Source organism: Solanum lycopersicum, chromosome 11, assembly GCF_036512215.1.
Source record: "Solanum lycopersicum chromosome 11, SLM_r2.1".
Taxonomy (NCBI): domain Eukaryota; kingdom Viridiplantae; phylum Streptophyta; class Magnoliopsida; order Solanales; family Solanaceae; genus Solanum; species Solanum lycopersicum.
This window is the reverse complement of record NC_090810.1, coordinates 7,658,663-7,674,737: the sequence shown is the minus strand read 5'-3', so window position 1 is coordinate 7,674,737 and position 16,075 is coordinate 7,658,663.

Genomic DNA, 16,075 nt, shown 5'->3' with positions numbered 1-16,075 from the left:
CATTTGAATTGGAATGAGTATCCCTTTTTTTTAGACTACAACATATTATAAATAGGCAAAGCATGTAGAGAGTACACAATTTTTATTCTATAGAGCATAAATAACATACAGAAAAATAAAACTAAAATCGACTAGTAAATAATACTATAGCTTCTTTCTAATAACTAACACTACTAGTTCGAATTACAATATTGTATATAGAGAAATACAAACAACGAAGATGTATCTGCCAACACTTTATTGTGCCTTCCAACACCTTCCTAGTCCTTACTCGTTTTTCTTCTTCTTGACAATCTCAAGTCCTTCAGAAGTACAGCACCAGGATCAACCCCGTCTTCCTGGCCCTTGGGATCCCTCTCATGCTGATCGTCTGGCTCCTTTGTTGACAATGCTGAAGTTGTACCATCATCTTTTTTGGCTCCATCTTCCTTGTTCTTAGCAAGACTCCCACGACCCTGTTTTTTTGGTTGCTCCAAATCCTCCTCTTTTTCCTTTGGTTGCTGCTTCTTTTGTGTATTTGAAGAACTCCCCCTTCTCTTGCTCTTTCCTTTACTCTTTGAATTCAAGTGTATGCTTTCACCAGGAAGCAAAAACCATCCTCCATCAATCATAACAATTTCCCCCCTTTCACACATCTTCTCCAGATGATGTTTCAGCATTGTCTTATGAGCCCTTGGCAAACTGTCATTATTTTTTATGATAAACTCAGATATTGAGTCTTCATCAGAGCCCTCTTCGTCGTCCAATTCCTACAATGCTTGTTCAATCATCCAAGCGTAAGGAGGATGATTGGGGGTAGTCTGAAGACCAGACATAATAATATCAAGGTGTTGTCGAAGAATTGAATTTTGATACTCTGACAAAGAAACATTTGGTTCACTGTTGGACATTTTAACAATTCCTTCTCTCAATTTGTCCATAGATTTCTCCAGATTCTTCTTCTTCTACAAGTTTTTTTTTTGGAGTGTTGACAAATTATTGGAATGTGTATCCAATAATCTCACAAAGTTATTCCAAGTATAACTAACAATTTGTATTGATGTTCTCTAGGCAAGAAATCCTAGTAATAACAATAACAATGTGGGTATGGTTTGGTTTGGAGATGAACAAATAAGACTAGCCACTTACTGTAATATGTATTGGGGCTATAATTTGAAAGCCTATATATAAGAATCGGGTGACGAAAATTGGGCAAGAAATGGGTTGTAAATTTAGGAAGATATTAATTATTATTCTGCATTTGACTCATGGTAAAATGAAAATTAAGTAAGTCTGGAAGGAAATTAATTATTATTTTGATTTTAACTCATTGTCTAAAAAAATAAAATAAATATAGAAAGAAATTAATTACCTTTTGATTTTCGACATATAGTCATTTGAAAATAAAGTAAATACAGAAATATATTAATTATTATTCGATTTTTGACTCATGGTGAAAGGAAAATAAAGTAAATATAGAAAGATATTAACTATTATTTTATTTTAAATCACGGTCAAATGAAAAATAAAGTAAATGTAAAAAGGAATTAATTACTTTTTATTTTTGACTCATATTCAAATGAAACTAAAGTAAATATAAAAAAATATTAATTATCATTCGGTTTTTGACTCTTAGTCAAATGAAAATAAAGTAAATATGGAAAAATATTAATTATTATTTGATTTTTGATCAAGGTCAAATGAAAATTAAAGTAAATGCAAAAAGGTATTTTTTTTTGAAGTTTGATTCATTCAAATGAAAATAAAATAAATATAGAAAGATATTAACTATTATTCGATTTTTGACTCCTGGTTAAATGAACATAAAGTAAATATGGAAAAATATTAATCATTATTTTTCATGATCCAACTCATCGGGCGGTGCAGGCACCTACATACTAACACCGTAGTAGGAGAACCCTTAATTTCCAACCATTTAAAACATGCGAAAGATTTCGGAAAACTAAAAATACGACGAATTCAAGTAGATTTATAAGTAAGAGTTTGTAAAAACTATTCTTGTTAAGACTTGAAAGTAATTAACATCCCTAGGGATATAGTCTAAACATGTACAAGAGAAACTGAGAGTTCAAGTTAAAACAAAAGTAAAAGGCACAAGTCCCACCACAAGGAAGAAAATATGGAAGCAGTTGAAGATTATATTAGTCTTCACCTATGAGACATCATTGATCCTACATACAGACTATGTCAAAACACTACAACAAAAACAACTTTTAACGGCATTAAATATTGACACTAATAAAGAGTGCTAAAGTTTTTACCGACATTAGTTAAGTGTTATTAGAACCAATGCCACTAAAGGCTTTAGGGACATATACAAAGACTAACAATTGCCACTAAAAATACATATTTAGTGACAATTAAGAATTAAATGCCGCTAATGGTCTTTTTTGTTGAAGTGAAAGACACAGCAAGAGTAGTATCAGTACAAAACACACGTACTGGTAGGTATCATCGATCAACCCGATACCCACCGCATAATATAAGAAATCGGCCAGTGAAAAAAATGTGATGAGACTATTCGCTTCACCACCTTTATATTTATCCTACCCTTACCTATTCTTGATAATTGACATTACCAACCTGATCAACCACTCACGGAATAATCCTACACTCCATTCCCGTCTACTCTCACTTATAAACCTGTATTACACCTATCAAGGATTACTATCCCCTTCATGAAACCATCCCCTAACCTCGAGAATAATACCCATAATCTCATTCTCAATAACAAAGCTAGGCACCAGGTCCCTTAATTACCCCTTACCATACTACATCCAAATTGAGACTCTACCATCAACAGTTCATTACCCAACCAGGTATCGCCAATTAACTTACAACATTGCAATCCTCACGTATAAGAACATAAGTAAAATTCACTAATCAATTTAGGAAACATGCCCAATTCCACATTATCAACTATACAAGCCTTTATATATATAATACAAGTCAATGGCCTTCTCATGGAACCCACTCAAACTGTTATCCTATCAAAATGTGAAATCTGATCCTATATTTATGACGGGACGTGGAAATCTATCCATGTTTATGCCGAAACATGAAAACCGATCCAAGTTAATGTGTCGAAATGCAACACCCGGTTCATTCAACAAGCCACAATCACAAGTATATTTTAAAAATTCATACAATCAAGTAATAATTAATGGCAAATTTATTTATTCTCATTTACATTTAGAGTGATCAATAATGCAACCTACGAATACATTCATGTATTATAATAAAGCAAAAACAAACATATATCACATAACATGAAATCACAACCATCACCATGCCCTAGGTCATGGGTTAAAACTTCACCATATGCTATACTTCTGAGGTAACCTCTAGGCAACCATTAAAACTTTCTCTTTTTGGTGCACGAAGGTCTACACATGAATTCTACCTTCATGTCAATATATTATGCCGTAAGTAATAGATTTATAACTACTCAATTAATAAACCTAGCCTACCTGGCCGACAAGCAATTGCACAGAGTTTTTGGCTTCGATTCATGTTTTCGGGATAAATGACGGTGATCTTGACTGAAAATTTTCAATCCATCAATATCCTTACTAACTTCTGCATTCTTATCCAATCATATATTTATTTATTGCATGTTTATTCAATTAAATGCATATGAAGACTTATTCAATAAACTTTGTAAAGGATATTCATAATACTATGTATTTATAATACTCTCTTTTCAATGTTCATTTATTGATAATGTGTCGTACTGAAAATCTTACTACAAATATATCAATAAGAAGAAATATTACTAAAGAAAAAAAATTACAAATACATATATTATCAAGCATTTGCTCCTTGCCTCATTAAAAATTTTATTAGAAAATCGAGTGGTATAAAATTTTAATTAAAGAAATAGTACAATGCGTAATTTACTTCTTCTAATAAAGATCATGATTTAGATGGTTAATATTCACATTCCGAACTTTTATATCATCTTTTCAAGAGTTGAACATAGTAAGAATTCAATGAATAAATTCATTAGATGATCATCGAAAAGAATTTTTTGTATATTAATATCACCGTTCTTAAAAAGATTATGTGTGACGAATAATTTTGGTGAAATGTGTTGTGTTCTATCTTGTTTTATGATGCATCATTTTAATTGGTTATGCATGCATCATTAATGACACAGTGCATGATATGCTTTAAGTAAAAACTATAATAGTCAAAGTCTTTTGAAACAAGCCACTTAAAGACATATTTCCCAGTGCATCTTGTATCAACAGATCAACTAATGCAGCCAAAGACACTAAATGATACAACATATGTAATAAATAGCCACAACTTCAATGTAACATCTTGCAATTCGAAATTGCTAGGAAGAAGCTAGGAACTGAAAATAGTCATTTGTGGAAATAATTAAAAATCTAGAAAATTACTTAAGTTAAAAATAATGATTTTTGGTCAACTTCAAACGGCCATCACTTCTAGTTCAAGATGAGTTAGGAGAACTTCCAGATATGTTGGACGGTTTTTGGAATCATCTTTCCAAACGATCAAGTTTACGCGATTCCAAACTTGTATGAGTAAGTTATGCCGTTTGGAAGTGGGATTGTTGGATTAAGGAAAGTCTAAATCCGAATTTTTGAAGGATAATTTAGTTTTTCCCTAACCTATTTATCCTTATTCGGTTTTAGGAGTTTAATTGTGGTTCATATTTTAGTCAGTTTTAGAAAAGTGAATGCCACGCTAGGGCTTGGAGAAAGGAGAAAAGAGGAGAAAGGAAAAGAACGTTCAAGATTCATCGAGATTATCTTGTGGATTTAATCGGGGGGGGGGGGGGGTCCCTAGAAGGTATGTGAATTCACACAACGTTGGATTAGTTCACCCACGCGTCAATCATGATATATTTCAGCGAATTTAAGTTCTTGAAAAAACTTAGAAATTGAGTTCTTGATGGGTTTCATTTGTTAAAGTTCTATTAAGTTTTTGATTTGTTAAAATTGTTGAGGAGTTGTTTGATCTGAATCTGATTTTAGGTTTGAATATAAGTAGACTCTGATGTACTTTGAATATATAATGGATTTTAAGTTTTTGGAAAAGAACTCATGGAGTTTAGAGGGTTTAGAGCTGGAAAACGAAGAAGAAATTTCATCGATCAGAATTCTGGCAGTGTCTCCGAGTCGCGCAGCTAGTCCCTAGTTTTGGGGAAAATCGTTTCGCGTCGTTGAGTGTCACGAACGGTTCTGCCTCAAAATTTATTTTAAAACTTAAAGTTTAAATGCTTCTCTGCATCGCAGACCCCCCTCAAACAATGAGATTTTGATCTTTTTCTCATGTTTAGCTATCTAAAATCATTCCTAGACATCACAGGATCGTTCCTATCACAAATCTCAATCCTTAACTCCATAATTCAATTCAAGGATCAGTTAGGAGTCAAGTCAAGTCAAAAGAAGTTAAGAGTCAAGTCAAGAAAACTTCATCAAGTTTTCAAAAATCTATTACAAATATTTTAACTTTGTTATAAGACTTGAGTTTTAAGTTGAGTAAAGAGTAAAAAGCAAGGTTTAAAGTTCATGTCTTCAAAAGTTTATATGGGGACTCCGCATTCCCTAGAGTTTAAAAATGTTTTCACATATAAAGAAGAAGGGAAACTTAGATTTCAAAAAGAACTATTGAGCTAGTTTATCAGTAAAGAGGAAACTTTGTTTCCTAAAGAGCCTTTGAGCTAGTTTTTAAGTAAAGAGGAAATTTTGATTTCCAAAAGAGTCATTGAGCTAGCTTTTCAGTTAATAGTAAATACTTTCATAATTAAGAAAGAGCGGAAACTGAGATTTCCAAGATAGCCTTTAAGCTAAGTATTTGAGAAATTATCTAAAACCAAATAAGGAAGTCATGTTTATACACAAGAGCTAGTATCATATTCTGAGAGTAGTATTGAGCACCGATATGTGAGCGAGTTCAAACAACTCACAACACTCATAAACAATGAAGCCATCATGGGTAGAAAAGGGTCATCTTTTAGATAATTCCTTTAGTGTTTTTTAGCATAGACTAGTAGATCCACTTAGTAGTTCAGGTTCTATACCCTTGGTAAGGTATAGGATGTTCTGGCAGCATGAGGGAAATCATTGTATTATGACAATAACTCTTACGTGATGGTTGTAGGTTAGAAAAATTCCCAAACAGTGTTTTATATTTTTATATACATCAGAAATATTTGTATTTTCATAAACGAACAGAGTTCATATTGTATCTTTGCATACATACAGAGTTATTATTGTACTTCTAAATATACAAAGTTTAAAACCATTTTTAAAGCATTTTGTTATATTTTATTTATTTACGCTGCTTTATATTGAAATCAGTTAAGTTATGTTGAGTTGAGTTGATCCAGTTAAGTATTTATATCATATTCTTTGTAAGCTTAAGTTATCTTTAGCATTCCAAATCGCATGCTCATACATTAAATGTATTGATGTCACTTGCAGGTAACCAAGATCAACGTTCAGTACAATGTTGATCAGGTTGAGCACTTAGAGTCAGTTGGTGAGCCTCCCTACTTTCCAAAGAGCTCCTTTTTCATTTACTTCTGTAGTTTTCAATTGTTAGGATGATCGGGGATCTTGTCCCGACATCCATCTCAGTTATTAGAGGCTTCATAGATAGACAGTTAGCAGCTGTCTTTACATTGTCATTTATTATGTATTAAGACTTGAGTTGTCATTTTGGCTAAGTTGAATTATTATATTTAAAAACGTTCTAAAGTTATCTTTTAAACCATTGAATAAGCGCATTTAATCCTTGTATTAATGTTTTAATTAAGTCTTCCGCTGAGTAAGTAAGTCAGGCCAAGGATTCGCTTGGGATCAGCAATAGTCTTCGAGTGCTAGTACTGCCCAGGGTGTAGGCTTGGGGCATGACATCCAACCTACATTGTCAAGATTACACTCAAAATACCAAACTACCCTTAATACCTCTAAAAATTCAACTAGAACCTCGCGTCGGCCTAAAATCATTCCACAAATCCAATGGAATTGATGAAAATTCAATCCAAGTGTCTGAATTCTGAATGTTGACCAAAGTCAACTTTTGGCTTAATTACGCTTCCAACTCAAGGGCTCAAATCCACATAACAACTCTGAAACTGAAAAACGACAACACTCCTAAACCAAATTCTGCATTCCAAAGATAATGGAACAGACTGAATTCCATTCTCATGCTCGTAGCTGCGATTTTGAACAAAGACCACTTTTAACAACTTTAAGTCTTCAAAACTCCAAATCTTCCAAAACTCACGACATTTTAATCAAATTTCAAAACCAACTTTGTAAACTGATCAAATATGACATGGGCAACTATCTCGATGGGTAAAACGGTGATTTTCAAAAAAAAAAGACCTTCAAGGTTTGTCCTCGAACATAATGTAAAAAAAGAAGTGTCTGAAGCTTTGAAAAGCTGAGGTTATCGGGCACACATATTTGATCTGTATCCTCTATTTTTTTCTCTCTTTTTTCAATACGAAGATCAAAAACACTTGACTTCTTGCGCTTTTTTCTCTCATTCGAATTGGAATTAGCATCCAATAATCTCACAAAGTACTTCTGAGCATGACTAGCAACATGTGTCGGCGTTCTACTAGGCACGAAATCCTTAGCAATGTTAGTCCGATTTCCTTTTCCGTGAAAATCCAATCCTTTCAAGAATGCTCTCTGTTCGTCCTCTGTCCATCGATTTCCTCTCTTGATCAATTTCTTTCCCAAAAACTAGTTGTCGTTGTTGTTGTTGTTGTTGTTGTAGTAGTGATATAAAAACCATACAATTTGATGCTTTTTTCATCTTCACTGCAATTTCTTGCCATTGCTAAAAAAAGTGTGTTGTTGTTGTTGTTGTTGTTGTTGCAGTAGTATTACAAGTGTATATATAAGGACGAAAGTTTCTTTTTTTAATGTAATGTAAGAAATATTTGGGGAAACCGTGTTTTTTCACTTTTATGGTAACTTATTTTATTTATTTAGATTACTTGATGTTTATTTTTTGGTAACTAATTAATCAATAAATTTTACTACTGTTTTACCATCGTATGATTAATGTTTTGCATTATCCGATATTAAAAGTTTTACTTATAAGAGTGTAAAAGATACTTAAAATTTATTATAATTTAGTAAAAACACGGTAGAATGTGTTTTTGGACTTGGGAAAATATTGGAAATAGTATTTATGGGAAGGAGGTAATTCAATATGTAATAAATAAAAAACATTGTGAAAGTAAAAAGATTTCTCTAAGATTTGATTTCGAAGTAATTTTATTTCTTTCATAAATATCTTGTTATTTCATTGCAAATATTCAAATTGTTTTGCTTTTGAAATGTTCAAAGTGAATTAAATCTTAATAATGTAGTAATATATGTTTTAACATGTAAAGATGGCATAAAAGTATTCTTGATGTCATCCCTATTACACCATCGAATTTAATTGAGCGTTTTTGGTACACTTCGTCCAAAAAGCACTGATTCTGATTTTAAATTCACTAAACTCAATATCTTTTTTCCAGATTAAAAAGTCCACTGAACAACTACTAATATTCATTGTAATTCTTGTTAATAGTTTTATGTATTAACTATAAATTATTATAAAAACTCATAAACTTCAAATGCTGAACGACTCAACTACTTTTTGCTATGTTGTGGTCCCTAGACTGACACTGGAAATTGTTATCGAAACAATATATATATATATATATATATATATATATATATATATATATATATATATATATATATATATATATATATATATATATATATATATATATAACAAGATAAGATTGCATTATCTTAGATCTTATCTTTTCCTTTTAGATTCTTCATTTTTGTGTTGTCTTTATCCTTTATGGATGCCAAGAAATCTTCTACCTTTTGTAGCTGTCCTTCTGATAGCTCCATATCTTGATCCACTGATTGTGCATCTGCTGTATCACTTTGTCCACTTTTCATAGAAGTGTGTGATTTAGCAAATTCTGCTATATTTGTCAAGAGGTTCTCTTTTATTTCGGCCAGATGGTTATTTATCAAGTCTTCTTTATTTCCATCTTGAATGGAAATTCTTCTGGCAATATTTTTTATTGAACTTCCAGCAGAAATATTCTTTTGAGGGAAGTCTTGGTAGATCTTTATTGTATTGGTGATATTATCCAGTAATTCTTGTCCATATAACTGTCCATTTGCTGGATCTTTACGATTTAATTTATCCCAAAAATTTGTAAAATACTTTCTGTATAAAGAAGGGATATTATCAATGGGGTATAACCCACTTCTGGGATCCATTTATGAATCCAAGGAATGTTGAAAGAAACAGGAATATCCTTTTCAGAAATATTATTTTCTAGTTGGGAAATATGATGATCATTAATTAACTCATTTTGTTTTAAAGATATAATTTCTTTTTTCATTGTTTCATCTGGGATGCTGACTGGGTCAGCTTCTTTTACTGAAGAGGCATAAGTATAACTTTGCTATTTTGTTTGCAAATATACTGTTCATATAATGAACTGTCTTCTAAAAGAAATATAATTTCTTTTTTTATTATCATCTTCTTTAGTTGCCGCCTATATGGCCGGCTAAGTTATTTTCATACCTATGCTAACTTCATAACTTCTGTATAATGTTCTTACCTAATATCTGGATCTAACTAAGTTATATTGAAGTCTTATTATAGTTCTTAAACCTCTTATCACAAGTTTTGACTTGGTTTTGAGGTGGTGGCAAGTTATGAATATCAATGATAGCGAGCATGTGGTATTGTAAGTCCCCGTTAAGATGAAGAAAGGGGCAGCCTGAAACCCTTGTTAGAACTGCTATCTATTGATATTTGAAACGAACTCCATGCTCGAGTAAAAGTTTACCATACATCCAAAACTTAGGATAAGATATTTAACATAACTATATACATTTCAAAGTATAACCTGGGTTTATACAAAGCTAGATCCGGATGGTCGTGCGGACTACCGCTAGCCTTAAAGATATGTAAGTTATACGATTCATCTAGTGAAACTATTCTGGTCGAGACTAATTTTGTTAAATCCAAAATTACGACTAGAAGACCCATTAAATGGGATGAAATCAATTTTCCTGATAAATGGATTTTAAATAATGTTGTGTCTCAAAGACAGGTTGCTGAAGAAGTCACTATTAGTGACTATTCACATATTTCTCAGAATCCTGATGGTAAGGTCTGTATTGAGTTTGCTGACAACTCTTCTATTTATAACTCTCCAATTTACAATAGGAGATGTTTCTCTGGTTACCGAAGGTTACCAGAAATCCAACATATTTCTCTGATAAGTCATGAAGGTCCTAGCTATGGAACAGCTAGACGAAAACCTCTATCTCTCCACACTTTGAGTGATACTACAAGTGAAGGATTGGTTGAAAGGGTAAGGATAGACCCTAGAACAAATATTGTTCAAGCAGCTGATAAGTTGTCAGATATGGATCCAACTCAGTCAGAAATGGATTTCAGTGTTGATAAATCAACTGATCTCAATGACGTTTAATTATGTTTAATAGACTCATTGATTTTAGTCCAGGATCCCTGGCACGAAAACAAATTCAAAAAGAATTTTATAGTAAAAAATGGAACCAATTTAGAACTTGGTTTTTTGAAACTTATAGTGAAAATGATTTAAATAATATTTCTCAAGATTTTTATGATGTTTGTATTTTACACAATAAAATTATTTATTTTGTTCCATGGTTTATAACTACTTATATACCTTTATACATTAATGTTATTGAGAGAAATTTCAAAGAAAATGATAGTACTATTACTAAGGCCATCTATCCTCCCCAAGCTCCTTTTATTTTACCAAATAATACTGGGTTATCTTTTTCGGCTTTTCAAAAGTTTATTCAAACAGATGTCGCCCAGATTACTGTGCAAGAGGTTAATAACCTTATTTCTCAAAATAATTATTTGAGTCTTTATGTTAAAGTTCTTGGAGAACACATCAGTTCTTTAGACAAAAAATTAGATGATTTAAATATTTTGGTCAAGGAACTTCAAAAGGTTCCTAAAGAAGATAAAGCTTCTACTTCAAAACCTATTTTAGATGTTCCTACACATCTTCAAAGACCTATTGATACTTCTGGTTTTAAAGTTAAATCTTTTTATAAAGAAGTAGAAGATCTTCTTGACAAAAAATTGTCTGTTTTAGGTTCAAAACCTATTACAAATGATTTTTCTAAAAATGAGATTGAGAATCAGCTCCTTGGTATCCAAGATCCGAGTCCAAATATTTCGGAAGTATACTCCAGAAGGTTTAAATCTGGTTATAACCAAAAGCAAAAGGTTATAGGAAAAGGGGGTTATGCAACTCTCCCTTCAATGATGACTTATTATTATCCTGACCTACTCCTCAAGATGTGTTAGCTGAAGAAAGAGATTGGAATCAAACTAACACATCCTACAGTGGAAATGAGTTATACGAATGGAATATTGACGCCTTAACCGAAAGACATGTTTCTATTGTTGTACATCGTATGTTGATGTACTCATCAATTTGTTGTCATACGAACAATAATAATGACCATGCTATTTGTAAGATGATTATAGCAGGTTTTACAGGTCAACTAAGAGGTTGGTGGGATAACTTCCTAACACCTGAAGAAAAGTATGCAATTATGAATGCATACAAAGAAGAAATTAAGAGAAACTGGCACGGATGAAAAAGGCCAACCAGCAGAAAGGACTTCAGTTAAAAAAATTGAAGATGTCGTATATACACTTATTCTTACTATTTTAGAACATTTTAATGGAAGATTTTCCAATCAAAATGAAACCATCAGAACTTTACTAAATGGACTTTAATGTAACCATTTGGGACATTTCCTATGGTATAAAGATACTTTCATGAGTAGAGTTATGGAAATACCTGAAAGTAAAAATGAATATTGGAAAAACAAATTTGTTGATGGTCTTCCCCCATTATTCTCTGAAAGAGTGAAGAAAGTCTTAAGAGGTGACAAATTAGAAATTCCTTATAATACATTAACTTATGGAAAGTTAATAGGGACTTGCACCCAAGAAGGATTAAATCTCTGTAATGAGCTTAAACTTGCTCAACAGATAAAAAGAACTCAAAAATCTGAAAGGTCTCAATTGGGAGATTTTTGTACACAATTTGGTATAGAAGGACCGTCTAAACTAGAGACGAGTCATGTTGAAGAAAGACATCATAAAAGACGTCATCGTTTAAAACAACATAAAGAAAAGAAAGAAGAAAAGAAATCTCATAGGAAAACAACAAGGTTTGCTAAAAACTTCTCTACAAGGGATTTGAAAAAAATTAAATGTTACAAATGTGGACGATTTGGTCATCTTGCAAACAATTGCAAGGCTCAAAAGTTCAAAGCTTTGGAGTTGGATGAAACAACCCAAGACAAACTCTATGAGTTACTTTATGAATCAGATTCAGATTCTAATTCTTCTGATAAATCAGAAAATTCTTCAGGTTATTCTACTGATGATAATGTTAATAATGTTGAGATTACTAATAAGTGTGCTAATTGTCCAGGTGGTAATTGTACTTGTGGTCATGATGAATTTTATAAATTACAGTCTCAGATAGGAGATTCTTATATTGATAAACTACATCAAAGTTTTGAAGATTTATCTTTCAAAATGATTTCTTCAGAAAATATTATTGAACTTTTAAAAGATGTTTCAGATGAAAATCTTAGAAATAAGATTTTAGATATGGCTTCTTCAAAACCTCTTCTTCAAAGATTTTTGAAAAACCAAAGAAAAATGAAGAAAAATCTTTTGAAAACTTCAATACTAGTCCTTATTCTATTCAAAAAGTATTTTCAAGACTTGAAAAGAAAGGAACAAGTGTTGTAAGAGATACTTCTTTGGATGATTTAAGACAAGAGGTTGAAAACCTTAAAAAAAGACAAAATCTTTAAAACAAAATCAGTTAATTAATGATCATCGTATTTCCCAACTAGAAATAATATTTCTGAAAAGGATATTCCTGTTTCTGAAAAAGGGAAAATGTTTTGGATAATGAAATTTCTGATTCAAGTTATAAATTTCTTGGAATGTTGCAGATTGTTACTAGTCATCGTTGGTATATAAATTGTACCATTCTAGTTAATAATGATTTTAAAATTTTGAGTGTTGCTATGATTGATAGTGGTGCTGTTGTTAGTTGCATTCAGGAAGGATTAATTCCTTCAAGATATTTTGAAAAAACTACGCATGTTGTTAAATATGCATCAAATCATGCTTTAGACATCAAATATAAATTGTCTAATACTTGTATTTGCCAGAGTAAAGTTTGCATTCCTCACTTTTTCTTCCTGGTTAAAAATCAATTATATCCGTCAATTATACTTGGTACTCCTTTTATAAATGCTATTTATCCTTTTTCTAAATTAAATGAGAAAGGTTTTACAGCAAATTATAATGGTAATACCATTAATTTTTATTTCATAACTGAACCTGTTACTAGAGATATTAACTCTTTGATTCATTTAAAACAAAAACGTATTGAATCTTTACAAATGGAAATTTACAGTCTGAATATTTCAGAGTCTTTACAATCTTTTAAAGTCCAAGAAAAAATTAAATTAATTTCTGGAAAAATAGCTTCTGATATTTGTGCAGATCATCCAAATGCCTTTTGGGACAGGAAAAAACATATTGTAACTCTGCCATATGAAGATTTTTTTGATGAAGCAAATATTCCTACAAAATCTCGCCCCTGTCAAATGAATTCTGAATTAGTTGATTTCTGCAAAAAAGAAATTGATAATTTATTATCTAAGGGTCTTATAAAACCCTCTAAATCTCCATGGTCTTGTACTGCATTTTATGTTAATAAAGCTGCAGAACAAGAAAGAGGTATTCCCAGGTTGGTAATAAATTACAAACCTTTAAACAAAGTTTTAAAATGGATTAGGTATCCTATTCCTAATAAAAAAAGATCTTCTTTCTAGATTATATGATGCCAATATATTTTCAAAATTTGATTTAAAATCAGGTTATTGGCAGATTCAACTTTTTAAAGAACATACTTATAAAACTGCGTTTAATGTTCCTTTCGGTCAATACGAATGGAATGCTATGCCTTTTAGTTTAAAAAACGCACCATCTGAATTTCAAAAAATCATGAATGACAATTTTAATCATTATATGGATTTTATAATTGTTTATATAGATGATATTCTTGTTTATTAAAAAACTTTAGAATCTCATATAAAGCATCTTGATATTTTCAAAAATATCGTCATTCAAAATGCATATCTAAAACCAAAATGAGTCTTTTCCAGACAGATGTAAGATTTTTGGGTCATCAAATTTTCCAAGGGAGAATTACTCCAATTCAGAGATCCATAGATTTTGCATCAAAATTTCCTGATGAAATTACTGATAAAGCAATGCTTCAAAGATTTTTGGGCAGTCTTAATTATATTTCTCCTTTTTATAAAAATCTTTCTAAAGACCTTGCTCCTTTAACTGACAGGTTAAAGAAAGGTAAAATGTTACCTTGGAATAATGATCTTACTAATTTAGTAAAATCTATTAAAAAAGGGTTCAATATTTGCCTTGTCTTTCTCTTGCTAACCCAAATTGGATAAAAATTATTGAAACTGATGCTTCAAATATAGGTTATGGATGAATTTTAAAGCAAATAAATCCCCATGATAAGATCGAATATCTTGTTCGATTCCATTCAGGCAAATGGTCTGAATTCCAGCAAAAATATGCGACTGTAGCACATGATATGCTCTGTATTGTCAAATGTGTTTTAAAATTCCAAGATGATTTATACAATCAAAAATTTATTATTAGGACTGATGCTCAATCGGTCAAGTATATGTTTAATAAAGATTTCAAGCATGATATTTCGAAATTAATCTTTGCCAGGTGGCAAGCACAATTAGCTCCTTTTGCTTTCGAAATTCATTATAAAAAGGGATCTGACAACTCTCTCCCTGATTTCTTATCCAGAGAATTTTTGAACTCTTAGCCTCTTTAAAAAGAATGTCCCCTTATTGTTATATTCTTGGAAATAAGGCTCTTATTACTATTCTTAAGGTTTTAGAACCTTTAAATCATAATTTAAGAGAAGATATTCTAGATAAAATATTTAATGATCTTCTTATGGAAGATTTCCTTCATGGTTATGAATTGGTACTTTCCCTAAATGATAATAATTGGGAATATGATATTGAAGGATATTTTGACAACTACTAAATTATGTTTTGCCAGAGGAGGAAGAAGTAGCCGAGGAAGAGGAAGATCATCCTCATCTTCTTCACAATCTAGGAGATCGTCATACGATTCCTCATTTCAAATTATACAACATGGAAATAGAACCCTGATTAAATCAAGGGTTGGAGAAGCCTCTTCATCAGCTTCATCTTCGATAAGTCTTAAGGATATTCCTAAAGACAGTTCATTATATGAACAGATTCAAGCATATTTGCAAACAAAAGAGCAAAGTTATACTTATGCCTCTTCAGTAAAAGAAGTTGACCCAATCAGCATCCCAGATGAAACAATGAAAAAAGAAATTATATTTCTTTTAGAAGACTCTGATATTCAGAGAAGCAATGAACCTTGGAATATACTCCAACGGTAGCTTACAAGAGGATTATATTTTCCTGGAGAGGCCTATAAATCTAGGTCCTATTATGAATCTATTCTTGTTTATAGTGAAAGTGCTGAATTCCAACACTTCTCGGACTTTGATAAAACTATTTATAACTGCTCCAAGATTACAATCAAGCAGATGATATCTGCTGAAGATTGGGGAATCTCCACTTTGCAGGAGAAACAAGTATCTGTTAATAGTGTGAATATGAATTTCACATATTGGGATTATATCCAAGTTTTTCACAAAGTCTTCTATTATAATAATAGCAAACCAAAACACACTTGGTTAATAAAAGTATGTGCTAAAGTTTTTGCTAAAAAATTATCAAATTGGTTTTTAAATTGGTGGTCTCTGCACCGGCCAACAGTGAAAAATTTTCCTGATAATTTTCTCAAGTTATACAAAAAAGGGGCAAAAGTCACTCCCTTTATAACAAATTTATTT